Source organism: Pinus tabuliformis, chromosome 5_1 (assembly GCF_031772625.1).
Source record: "Pinus tabuliformis cultivar Carrire ecotype Pingquan chromosome 5_1, CPIR1, whole genome shotgun sequence".
Lineage (NCBI taxonomy): Eukaryota > Viridiplantae > Streptophyta > Pinopsida > Pinales > Pinaceae > Pinus > Pinus tabuliformis.
The window spans coordinates 449,455,126-449,469,349 of record NC_142305.1 but is presented as its reverse complement, the minus strand read 5'-3'; the positions used below and the strand labels follow the sequence as shown (position 1 = coordinate 449,469,349).

The 14,224-nt window shown below is 35.9% G+C and overlaps 1 pseudogene; it reads right to left on the bottom strand.

Annotated features, from left to right (window-relative positions):
* Window positions 1–7,393: 7,393 nt before the first annotated feature.
* LOC149165425 (uncharacterized) lies at window positions 7,394–13,729 on the bottom strand (annotated as a pseudogene).
* Window positions 13,730–14,224: the final 495 nt, after the last annotated feature.

Here is a 14,224-nt window from a genome sequence, read left to right as displayed (position 1 = left end):
AAGGCTCTGTACAAAAAATCTCATCCACACATCATTTTCACTTATGTCTAAGTTATTAGCATAACTATAGAAAGTCTCAAGGTGTTCTTCTGCTGTTACTCCCTCTGTGCCAGTGAATTTGGGCATATATTTCTGATATTCTCCTGCAGGCATAGCGTTCAAAGGAACGGGCAAGACCAGAGGTCCATACCTGGCAGCTACAATTCTTTCTATCTTCGTAGGTGCTTGCTGGCCTACCATGACTGGGGTATGTGGAAGGACACTGGCAGATTGAGCAGTATGAAACAATGAAATGGATGACAGAGACAAAGGGATGCTATGGACTGTATGGGAAGCTTTCTTTGGACTGAGATTCAAAGGGGAACTAACTGAACAAGGAGCTGTATGAATCTCTGAAGGAAGTTTCTCACTAGCAACACTAGGCTCAATATCTTCAAATTGTATATTCTCAACTACAACCTTATCTTTCAGAGATGCATAAGTTTTCTTAGGCTTACTTAATCATAATGCTCCTTTCTGTGATGTTTTCTTCTGCTTAGCAATCTTCTCAGGGTCAGGCATTGAGTCAACTTGTGATTTCTAAGGATTTCTTCGAGTATGTCTCACAAACTGAGCTAGAACTGCAGTGTGGAGTCACCAAAGGTTGGTCTTCCTCCAGTGGAGTCGCTAGATAGATGATTACAACCAGAAATGTGCCCAGACCTTGTCTATCATCAAAATCTGGAACTGTGTCGTTTCCTAGGGAAGCTGAGCTTCAATCTCTTCTCCCTGGCAATGACGCCAATTAATGTTATCACCCCAAGAAACTCTCCTCGGTTGTATCTCAGAGATGCTCGGGAACATTGCAAACTCAACAAAAATGTTGGAAATAGGTGGATGAATGGAGGGAATGATGCATATTCAAGCCAGATAACCACTTCTACTATGCTTAACCCCAAACATGGGTGAACACCCCCAGACTACAAAGCTTTAGACCACCAATTACTCACAGTTTGAGGATTAGGTGAACATGGAGAATACTGACCACACCAGTAGATGCACAAGACCATGTGATGGCCGGCTACAACCAGTAAAGAGGTCTGCAAATCTATTTCCTGATGCACAGAAAATATGACAGCTCTCTGGCACTAAGTGAACAGAAACCTGCATACACATTCAATGATACATACTAGACTTCAACACAGAGGTGGGATGACAGCCCCTCTAATGCTAAACATCAAGAGCACATGAAAAATGCATAACAGGCACAGCCTAGAACATAGAAGAAATGGAAAGTGAGCAATTAACAACAAAAGAAGCTTGTATTAGCTGAATATGAAGATCAGATGTTGCAGGTATCACAGTAGTTACAGTCTCCAGAAGTTGAAACTTACATCAAAACAACAACCATCAATTTTATTACATCTAGGTTCTGAGTATATATAGTGTTTCATTACAAAATGCTCTACTATCCTATGCGTGGAGGGGTTACAATGGGCCATCAACCACATTAACTATCTAATACGGGTCTTTGATACAATTTGCTGCTTCAATGAGTGAATTTGACATTCTCTGGTGCTCGGTTGTCCTTCTTGAACATGTGGAGTGTTGTACAGAAGAAGCTCCATAACTGATAAATGCTTTAACTGCTCGAGGTTGTCCTTTTCTTCTCAGCCATTCTTCCTTGTTAATTGCAGTTGTTGTAGAATAATTGCACAGGGTACTGGTAGATGGCCGCCATTGTCCTTCGGAAGCACAGCTCAGTCAAAGGTGGCGAAGACTTCATGGCAGGTGTACGAGTGGGCGGAGGATGAACATCAACCGTTGGATCACAGTGATTGATGGCAGGGATTGGTTTGCGGAAGATATCAGAAGATATGAGAGTGGGGAGATCGTGGGCTGTTGGATCTCAGGTGGGGAGATCCAACGGTCATCGGGCGACGAAGCTGCGTGAGGGTTAGCGAGCAGGGGGAGGCGGTTTCGGTGGTGGGCGGTATTCCCCGCACCGCTTTTCGGAGGTGGGTGGTATCCATATATGGGGTAGCGATCCAATATAACAGCGACGCGTGGCAGATGGGACCGGCGGGAAACCGCTTTCTCCGCGAGTTAAAGCGAGGTTATGTTTTGGCGGCAGGAGGTGTGAATGCCATCGGATCGTGCGGCAAACGATCAGACGGCGGAGAACTAAACAGGCTTTAGCGCGCGGGATAAGGGCCGTAGTGGCGGGAAAAAGTTAGTGAACGCACGCGGTCATATGAATACGGTTATATGATGGTCTAAACTCCGCTCTTAGGGTTAAAAGAATTATATGGATTTTAACGAGTGACCCAGGAAATGGGGGTGAAAGGGAGACATATGAGGCAGAGGGGAAGGTTAAAGCGACCAACAAGAATCTCCTTTCAGAAAAATGAAGCACCGAGTCCACCTCGGCTCCTCGAACTGTAGCAAAGCTAACAACAACTAAAAATAATAAATGAAATTTCAAAAATAATGTATCAAGTTTAGATCCATATTAACCTTGAATCTATGAAGTGAAAAGAGGATCAGATCTCTTTTTACATGCTTAATAAATCTAGAGTTAAATGAATCTAGGCTGATAAATAACTATAAGTAATAAAAGTAAGCTAGAGAAATAAACAAATACACCATAAATACATAAACAATAAAGCATGGGTACAATATTTCAAATCTAGAAATCCTTGTTGGAAAAACTAATTGAATGATCATTGGAAAATTACAATGGAGTCTTCATGCCTTTAAATGGGCTATATTACATAAGTATAGGATGAGAAAACCATGGTTATTAAAATCCAGAGCCTAAAATTTCCAATGGTAAATTGACTCTATGGCCAAGTCAAGTTTAATCGAACTGCCCCAACAATAACCAAGCCACAATAACCAAGCCATAACATGTACTAATTAATTATGCCCATAGGTGTGTTTATTTTAGAATAGGGCTTCCATAATTTTAATTTAATTATTAACTAGTACAACCACATTAAAAATATCAATGTGGTTAATATAGCTAAAGGCTTCATAAATATAACCAAAAAACTATTGCAACGCGAAGAATGTCTTACTAATGCACACATTTACTGATTAAGAATGTATAAAAAGGTTATGGGTCAACTTAAATTAAGAAAAAAAATGAATTACACATCTTAGTGTAAAAATGGACCATTTTGCTAAATAAAATTTGCTTATATAAATGAATGTTATAAATAATAATGGGGAACTTATCATGGAGGGACTCATTGGAATTAGAATAATCTCAAGTCCCTAGGAAATTGGAGGGTGGGGAGCCACTTGGCACGAATCTAATTTTTTAAATTTATTAAAAGTAGTGGACCATTTTGCTAAATTAAATTTCTTATATATAAATGAATGTTATAAATAATAATGAAGAACTTGTCATAGAGGAACTTATTAGAATTGGAATAATCTCAAATCCCTAGAAAATTAGTTCGCTCAGAGCCACTTGGCATTAATATAATTTTTTAAATTTATTAAAAGTTAATGCAACCTAACAAACTCTCTAATACACTACAATTGTTGATAAGCATTACGATTAAGCATGTGTTGAGCATATTCCCTTGAGAATCAATCTAGGCCCTCAATTAATAAAATAAAATAAAAGCCAGCAAATCTGCGTCCACCTTAAGTTGAAATAAAAAGCCTCGACAATAATTATTAAGTGGGCCATAAGGATTTAACTACTTTTGAAATAAAGCTCAACATTGGATATTTGACTATTACTATTAATATTCTAAAATATTAAGCGGAGCTTAAATTATTATCATTTACCTAATAGTAATTCATAATTAAATTAAAATTGTGGAAACCCTATTGCAAAATAGACATGCATAACATGAGTTCTTGTTGTTTAAAATACACTTTTTAATACATGAATGATTTCAACACCCTACAAAACCCTACTAGTCACTAGAACTTTGCATATTAAACAACTTAAACTTATGATCCGTACAAATTTCTTCGAGATTTTGGATAAAACTGACCAAGAAAAAAAGTTGGAAAATACCCATTTTGTCTATCAATTAGACTAAGCAAAAAATAATAATATTGTTATTTTTTATTTTAATTTTTTCATTAAAATATTAATATCTTAAAATTTTATTTAAAAGACACAAGATTTTATTTCTGAAATTGTTTCTCTGGATTAATTAAATGATTAGTATTTGGTGGAAGTTTTGAAGTAATTAATATGATTCATCTTCACAATAAAGTAATTTTTGTCTTGAAGATGAACCACATTAATTAGTTCAAAAAATTTACCATAAACTAATCATATAATTAATTTGAAAAACAATCCAAAAAGATTCCGACAACAAACCTGATAAAAAGAGTTGAAATTTTTAATTTTTCAATACATCTACAAAATTTGAAAAAAACCATTGGATCATTTAAAAAGCTACCATAACCAAAAAAAAAAAATGATAATGAGAAATAAATGGCTCTGAGCATCCTCGGCAATTGACTCGTAATGATATATGCTCTTGCTGTAGCATTTAAATGGGCGACTATCCATATGACTTGGCTGTTGATGGCAGTAACTGAAAAATAGATTGAATGTGAGAGATTTAATGAAAAATAGATTAAATGGGAGAGATTTTGTTCTAAGAGAGGTTAGGTTATGTTAATTTAATTTAGGAATATTATAAAATTGATGGATCATGGTATAATTTAGATTTATTTTAATTTTAGATTTATCAAGTGTTAAAATTAAAAAAAAAAATAGTTTGTATTTTTTAATATATATATATATATATATATATATTTTTATTTAAGAATATTATTAGTAAAATTATGGGTTATCAAAGTTCGAGCTCAAAAGTTTCTGGGAATTGACTAATTTATTTTAGTTTTAATTTTATTATTAATTATTTTACTTTTAAAATTTATATAATTTTTCTCTTTTATTTAAGTTTTATGTAATTTGACAAAGTCAAAATGTTTAATAAAACAAGACAAAACATGACATTACAACATCTTACTTAGTTGGAAAGTGCCTCTCCTCTTGGTGCAAAAATTAAAATATATATAATTATATTTAAATATTATATATGCAATTTCAAATCTATATATTTTTTAAGAGCATAGATGATTTTATAAAAATTAACCATTAAACCAGTTTCTTACTCCTATAACAATACAAGGCTTTAAGGCTTTAGTGTTTTGAGGATTAGAACCTCAAATCTCTTAATATATGATATTTTATTTACACTTATATTTACCAATTAAATTGTCTCTCAAAACTAATTATATAGATATATTAAAATGATAAATATATAACACTTAATTGTTTAGAAGATTAGATCCTTGAATCTCTTAATATATAATATTTCATTTTCCTTTATGCTTACCAATTAAATCCTCTCTCAAAACTAATAATATAGATATATTAACAAAACTAATAATATATATATATATATATATATATATATATATATATATATATTAAAATGATAAATATATAAGATGATTTTATTGATCCCAATGTATTAAAATATTTATAATTACATTTAAAATGTTATATTCTCACTCTTGATCTATATAATAGTATATTGAGTAGCATAGATTTAATATTGCTACTGAATAAATATTGCCTACCCAAAATAACCCTCAGAATAATCTTAAAACTAGCATTTGCACCAAATGTTGCAAAGGAAACGCCGTAAGGCATAAATTGAGGAGCAATGTCAACATAGGAATAGGAAAATCTAAATACGATGCAGAAATGTGCATAAATTGAGGAGCAATAGTGACATAGGAATATGCAAATCTAAATAAGATGCAGAAATGTGCATAAATTGAAGAGCAATGGCGACATAGGGATAGGAAAATCTAAAAAAGATGCAGAAATGTAACAATCAACATCTGGGGACATTTGTCCCCACGTCGCACCTCCTTTAATAAAAGCTCTGTCACGATGGTGCACATGCAAGCCTATACAACTTGTACCAAATTTCAGTTTAAGATTGCGTTGACAACAAAGAGCAACCTAGAAAAATTCTTTGGTCTTGTTAAACTGTTTTCATGGCGTACACCCAGTTTGGATACCAACTGTCCAGAAGAGCACGTTTCATTGTATTTTCCTTCATTTCCGGTATAACCAGAATCACCATTGGAATTCACATGGAAAAACAATTCAGTCTCTATCAACGCCATTAAATGCAATACACATATTAGATATAGGTGCACAGTCTCTATCATCTCATGTTGGCAGAAGCAGTAAAAATGATTTCAATTATTGAGAAGTAAATCAGTCATCTAATCCAATCTAGCACAAAATTAACACTCATGCCATCCATCAACATCATGGATTGGTTAAATTTGCGTGTATGGATCCTCCCATATTTTGCTATTTCTTGCTATTTCATGACCCTTCACAGTTTAAAAAATTGATAACTTCTGGAAGTTGTAATATTAGCAGCCAACCAAATTTGAAATGAATTAATACAATCAAACAGAATATGTAGCCCACATTCTGTCCAAATACGATTTGCAGGCTCTGGATTCATAAACCAAAGAAATTTGCAGGTCCAAAGGAGGCTCTTTGAAAATGCTTCGATTGACTTTGTAAGAGTGTTGATATTCATTTGTTATTGTATTAAAAATGGCTGATTCGAACATGTGAATCCTCACTTTGGGGTCATCATGTCTCTTACATATGCAAATGGCAACTGATCCCGAGGATAAAAGATTTCTAATTCATTGAATAACATGCAAAAAAATAGCTTCATTGGAAGGGTGTGCTTTCTCAATATCAGTGCAGTGTCAGCCACATCTGTAATGCCAACAACAACACACAAAATCAAAAAATTAGTTACAGAGAGAACCAACCTCAAAACAAATCTCAGATGCTATCACACTAAAACTTCACCATAATTGAGCAAAGCTGAGTTCTCATACCACTGCTTGAGGGAAGATTTTCAGAGCTCCAAGGTTGCAAGCCGTCGGCACAGTAACTATCCATTTGATACCTCACAGCTTCTTTGTTCCACTTTCTCCATATGATTGTAAAAATGGCTTCCTCCATGTTATGAGTATTGTAAGGATGCTTTGAGACAACAATATCAACATTGTGAGTTACAACGAGATTTTCCAAAATTAACAAAGGATCAAGAACAAGCTGTAGCTTGGCATCCATCCAAATGTTTTAAACACAGATTGGGAAAAGCTTGTGGGAAAGATAATTCGGAATGAGGCCATTCATTACAGATTCCTTGTATGGCAACTCCCTGACCAAAACACTGTGCCAAATTCTAATTCTATGAGACTCATTGGGCTTGATCTGGTATCTGGCAAGAAGTGTGAGAGTTTCATTGTCCATAAACACAAAGAAACAAATGTTTTGTTGTGATTTTCCTAACATAATTGGGTTTTTTAATCTTTCTTAGGCTCCAAATATAGTTGAAATTACCACACCCCCCTTGCACTGTTCCATGACCTTCCTGTCTTCTTCAGACACAAGGAACCCTCGGGTACGGTAATTGGCAAAACCACAAGGCAAATCAGTCCCTTCAGAATAATTGAAATACCTTTTTCTTTCCTTCACATCCAGAGTTCCACCGAAGGTCACTGGACCTGCTGCTGAATAGGGGTTTTCAGGTCCTTTCATGTACTGTAGCCGAGATTTACCAAATAACTCTTCTTTTTGAATCTGATGAACAATAGCCGAGACTGCCAACAACAACGAAACATAGTTTTAGCCTGATTGATTTAACAAACATGCATGCCATAAGGTAATGTTTCTTGATAGATCTCTCAAATTGTTAAATATGAGGATATCTGATTACTTGAAAACTCAGAATATAAGTGGCAAGACCGATTTTCCATGGTTGTAGCTTTCCTAAGAAAATACTTCTCCACTTCATAATCTGAAGGGTATTCGAGAAACTGCATTGCAGAAGACAATAGAAATTGTAAATTAATAACCATCATGATTGAACCTTTCAGGACTCATATAAGCACAAGTGCCCACAAAGGAATTGCACTGGGGCAAAGTGTGAGCCAACACAGTTCTGACACCGAAATCGGGAATCTTGACTTCTCTTATTGATCAGTAAATTGGAGGGCTTTATATCATGGTGAACAATTTTGTTCTGGTGCAGGTAATGCAAGCCCTTGAGCACCTGCCTGGCAACCTCAGCCAAATAGTGTTCTGGGATTTTCTTGTGGGTTTGAAGAACCTACGCAAGGGTTCCACCGTCCATGTAGTCCAACACAAAAGAGACTCATATATTTGTACCGTCTCAAATCAACATCTGTCCCCACATTGCACCTCCTTCAATAAAAACTCTGTCACGATGGTGCACATGCAAGCCTATACAACTTGTACCAAATTTTAGTTCAGGATTGTGTTGACAATGAAGAGCCACCTGGAAAAATTCTTTGTTTCCATTTGAGTTAAAAATGTTTTCATGGCATACACCAAGTTTGGATACCAGTTGTCCAGAAGAGCACGTTTCATTCTATTTTCCTTCATTCCCGGTATAACCAGAATCACCACTGGAATTTACAATGGAAAACAATTCAGTCCTATCAACTCCATTAAATGCAATACACATATTAGATATAGGTGCACAGTCTCTATCATCTCATGTTGGCAGAGGCAGTAAAAATGACTTCAATTATTGAGAAGTAAATCAGTCATCTAATCCAATATAGCACAAAATTAACACCCATGGCATCCATCAACATCATGTACTGGTTAAATTTGCAGTTATGGATCCTCCTATATTCTGCTCTTTCATGACCCTTCACATTTTAAAAAATTGATAGCTTTTGCAAGCTATAATCTTAGCATCCAATCAAATTTGAAATGAATTAATACAATCAAATGGAATATGCAGCCCACATTCTGTCCAGATACGATTTGCAGGCGTTGGATTCATAACCCAAAGAAATTTGTAGGTCCAAAGGAGGCTCTTTGAAAATGCTTCGATTGACTTTGTAAGAGTGTCAATATTCATTTGTTATTGTATTAAAAATGGCTGATTCGAACATGTGAATCCTCACTTTGGGTGTCATCATGTCTCTTACATATGCAAATGGCAACTGATCCTGAGGATTGAAGATTTCTAATTCATTGAATAACATGCAAGAAAATAGCTTCATTGGAAGGGTGTGCTTTCTCAATATCAGTGCAGTATCAGGCACATCTGTAATGACAACAACACACAAAATCAAAAAATCAGTTAAAGAGAGAACCAACCTCAAAACAAATCTCAGATGCTATCACACTAAAACTTCACTATAATTGAGCAAAGTTGAGTTCTCATACCACTGCTGTAGGAAGCTTTTCAGAGCTCCAAGGTTGCAAGCCATTGGCACAGTAATTGTCCATTTGATATCTCACAGCTATTTTGCTCCCCCCACTTTCTCCATCTGACTATAAAAATGGCTTCCTCCATGGTATGCGTATCACAGGGAAATGATAAAGAATACCAAATGTAACCAATTACTTGGAAAAAGCCATAAAGGCCTTGTGCGTTGGGGCGCTGAAGGAGAATTGTCAATATGTCAACTACAAAATATATCCATCCCATGTTATTAATTTATTTTTGCACACAACTTAGAAACTAATTAGAAGCATATGTTAACAATAACATAGACAAACTTTAATGTACATTTTGCTGAATTTAACAATAGTATTGGCTTATTAGATTCTGTTTGGAACAACTTAGCAAATGAAACTGAAAATTTTGGGAGTTTTATATGCCATTTATGCTTTTTATTTACCTTTGTTCTGCTTGTCCATTGCAAGTATTAGATCAAACTCTTTAAAGTCTGTAGGTGATATAGACCTTGATATAGAAGTTATCTCTATTCCACGTTTCTTGGCTGCATTCTTCATCTTGGGATCTGCAGGACCGCCCTTCAAATAATTTCAACATATTAATACGTGATACCTATTTATTGCATTATAATAGACAAAAATACCGATTCAATTAGCCTTGACCCATGATAAGCTAGAACCTACCTCATGGTAGTCAATAGTTCCAGCAGAGTCAATTTTGAATGCTGATGTCAATCCCCTTTTCTACACAGCATCACGAAATACAACCTCTGCAGTGGGACTCCGACAAATGTTGCCTTCCAAGAACAAGAATAAATAGAGATTATTTTCCTGGAGAGATTAGCAAATATTTTTTCAACTACTTAAGATATCTAAACTTGCAATGCTTTTATCATTCCCAATTGCAACAATAGGAGCCAATAACAAATCATTATCCTTGACAAATCAGATAATAATTTTTCCACAGCTAATAATCATTATCCTTCTTGACACTGATATGCATCACGGCCCTGAAAAAGCAATCATGAGCATTGAGATATCAACGGTAACTAGTTACTAGAATTTCTGCTTTGTAAAGGACTGAAGTAATGCATAACTCTACATGAAATATTTAGTTACCATGAATTGGTAATTATTCTACAATGTTTTTATGAAGAAGTTTATAGTGGATATTCTCTCATGTGATTGTTATTTTTGTTCCATTTTCCACTGGCAAGTTAAACTCATGATTAAATATTAAAAAATGTGTATCATTATAAATTCAACAACTTATGTAAACATGAAGCGGGCTCACGTATTTAAATGAAACTGAAATGCATCACTCAACACTAAAAACAGAAAGATGGAAACCAAATCCTTGGCCCTCGATTCCACTAAAATGTTTCAGCTAGATTTAATGACTAAAGACACAAACATTGAGTGCAGAGAGCATAATAAGCCACACTCCTTGGTGACTGGCTCTGTTTTGACATGAAACTGACAACCAGAAACACACAAAAATAATCTAGAAAATACATACTATGGAGAGACCTTATGGAAGCAGTAAATTGACCATTGAACTTAGAAAGTTCAGGCAATTGGAAGTAGCAAACAAAGTGATCATGTCAAGAGTCGGACCCTTGTTTCAATGGCCCTCCGCACACCACAACCTTTGATTTGATTTCTTCCTTAGAAGCAGAAGGGATTATTTGTTAAAGGATAAGCCCTAGTCCATTAAGATTGATCATTAAAGCATTTGCTTTCAGGGGTTGTATGATGGGGAAAATAGTTGAGACAAAGCCAAGGCCTTTCTGAGGTGAGATTTCCCTTCCTCTCTCTTCCACATCCAAGGCTGGACCTTGATGTAATGCTCTGAGTTACCAGAAATAACTAGATAAATACTAAAATACTAAATACACCAAATATAGAAAGGCAGTGTGGCTCAAAAGTATAATAATGATGAGACACATCTACATCTCTTAGAAATAGGAAAATATCTCTTAATAACCAAAATATTGAAAAATCATACACAATTGTGTGAGAATGGCTATAATAATCTCTTGTATATAGTAATTAGGCCCTCCTTATTCATGAGGACCCAGTTCCCCATTAATGTACCATTTCTTTATCTTGTGTCATCATGGCAAAGTTGTACCCTAACTAACAACCCCAGCTGCCCTGCAGCTTCCACCCAATCAAGAGTTGGCATTTAGCCCCTAGACTCCATACTAATTTCTCTAGCAATTTTATTCAGATCTAGTTTTATCGTAAAAATTGCCAGGATTTTGTCAACAGTTGGTCCTTAAACATCAATGAAAATATTTAATGGTATTTCTATGCTCGGTATAAATATTTAAGGCTGTTAAAAATACATTATCGTAGAGTTATTGTCTGTATGACTATTACTTACCTTGATGGGACTTTGAGAATATGAAAATGTGTAGAGAACCGCAAACTGAAAGCTCTTGGATAAACCAAAAACATGTCATAGATGGAATGGCAATGGGCATGATAAGCAGCGTGCCTATTGTGGCAATCAAAGCTATTCTACCTATGAGTTTCAAAATAAATCTAAGCATTGTTGTTTGATAAAGCTAACACCACTAATAGTCCCTGGGCAGCTCAATCGGCGGTGGATGTCCTATAAAGTCTTATGTAAAGTTTGTGGTCCAAAATCCTTAATTAACTTTGTGGACAGTGTGTGGGAGTGTGCATAGATTTGCCTAAAAGTTATAGTGGTAGTAGTCACAATTGACTCCATATCATGCGAATTCAAACCTGTACCCAGCTTAGTTGCTGATTCTTTTTTATATATAAATATAAATATATATATATATATATATATATATATATATATATATATAAAAGCAGCTGCTAAAACACTCTGATGATGTATCAGGGATCTAACAATGATAGGACAAGGGATAGCCATGCGGGTCTCTGTGTTGCAGAACTTCAATAGAATTTAGACAACGAGGCACATAAGGATAGTGCACAGCCTTTAGTGTCTATGTCCTTTTGTATTTTTGACAGTTGGTTGTCGGTAACTAGCTTAACAGGTTGTAAAGTTGTTCAGTGATATCCACTAATTCTGTAAGCTTCACAATAGCAAGGCAAGGATGACAGAATCCCCTTGCGGGCACCTTAGGCTAGTTTGAAACTCGTCAGAGAGATGGTTGTCCAATTATGGACAAACGATGATAAATATGTAGTCTATCGTAGTAGTATCATTTTGTACAAAAGTAGCCCAATGAGCTATCTTAATTTTGTTGCAGTTCCATAACGTTGGTTGTTACCCTGCATTAGACCAGTTTAGCCTAATTGGTGGATTCCATATATTTCTGTAGTAACCGTGTACTAAATCTCATCGGATGTTCAGGAAACTGTACATCCTAAGTTTTAATAATCCTTAAATTAGAGGTATATATTGCAGTCATTTTTTTCATGTTTGAGTTCCACGGCTTTCAGCTCAAACTTAACTCTTTGATTATCAGGCACCCACCCTGGCTTGAGAGGTCACACCCATAGCATTAATAGCCTAAGGGGATATTGATTCACTAGTGAGGTTGGCGAAGTGTTAAGCTGTCCCCCAAGCTTTCTCACTGTGGGCTACCCCATCCATATGGCACCAAGGAATGAGGCTAGGTGCAGATCTCAGAGGATTTTAACAGAATAGTTATCCCTTAGACCCGGCACCTCAGTCGGAGGATGCAGCCCCTCACATCATGTTTCTTCTTGAAACGCTCAAAAGGGTAGAAGAAAATTTCTATGTCCTAACCGGACGTTCGCTGGTATTTAGGCATTACTAAAATTTGCTCTTTACAATCATTGGGTGGATTGTATGACTGTAAAAATCTCTAGTGCCAGTTTATTATGATTTGTTCTAATAGAAACATAGATGAGAAATTGGGTCAGGGTTTTTAAGAATATAGAAGCTACGAAGAACCTAGCTCCTTTAGTTGAATTGAATAGAACTACAAAAATTTAGTTCGCTCAAGTCAGGCATGATACAAAGAATTGTGCTTGGCTTCAGGCTTTGGATCTATAGTGTACAATATACTATAATCTTCTACAATTGAATGGCTGACAATAATGGTAGACGTTATGGAAGCATCATCGCGAACAATGACCGATACCAAACGAACTCGTTGAATCATTGGATGGACGGTACTCACCAAGGCAAACAAAGAGAACACCAAAAGGCTTGGAGGTTGCAGATGAATCAGACGCCATGGACCTCAATGCTTCTCTTCATCCTCCTGGTGCTCCTCTTCGTCCTCCTGGTCTGCTGCAAGTGCGGATTAAACCTGCAAACTTTTGGCCTGAAATGAGATGATAAGTTGTGCTAAAAATGGGTGAAGGTGCAACAATTTGGGAGGGAGAAGCTTTCAGAGAAAAGAATGAATTGCGAAAGAATGGGCAATGAATGAGGCTGCACACCATCAACTTCATCTGCCACCCACGGATTGATAAATCCACGCAGTTCTTGGAGCGAGAGTATTCCTTTGTCAATGTAGACCCGTATTTCGATTGCACTGATTGGTCATTGTCATCAATAAATTTATTACAAGGAAGAACTATACTAGATTTCTCAGCAAACCCATATCTTCCATATACATTGCATTCAAATTCATGACGTTTATCATCATTTGCAATATCAAGATTCACATTAGAGCCTTGGGATTTGCAGTCCTTACCTCTTCCCGTATGTTCTTCCGCACAATCCGAAGGTGTTAACTGTAGATTCTCCTTGCAAAACTCCTCCTGAGAAGCCCTCAATTCCTTGGAAGCCACACAAGCACATTTTCTAGATATATCTCCATCTGCTTTCCTTTCACTATGTTTGCATTCAGTGGGTTCCTTCTCGGGCCGATCATGCCCCTTTGGAACAAGGAATTTGCGGGGTTGAGCCTTGACCGAACCTCTTCCTGACTTTTTCTTCCTATT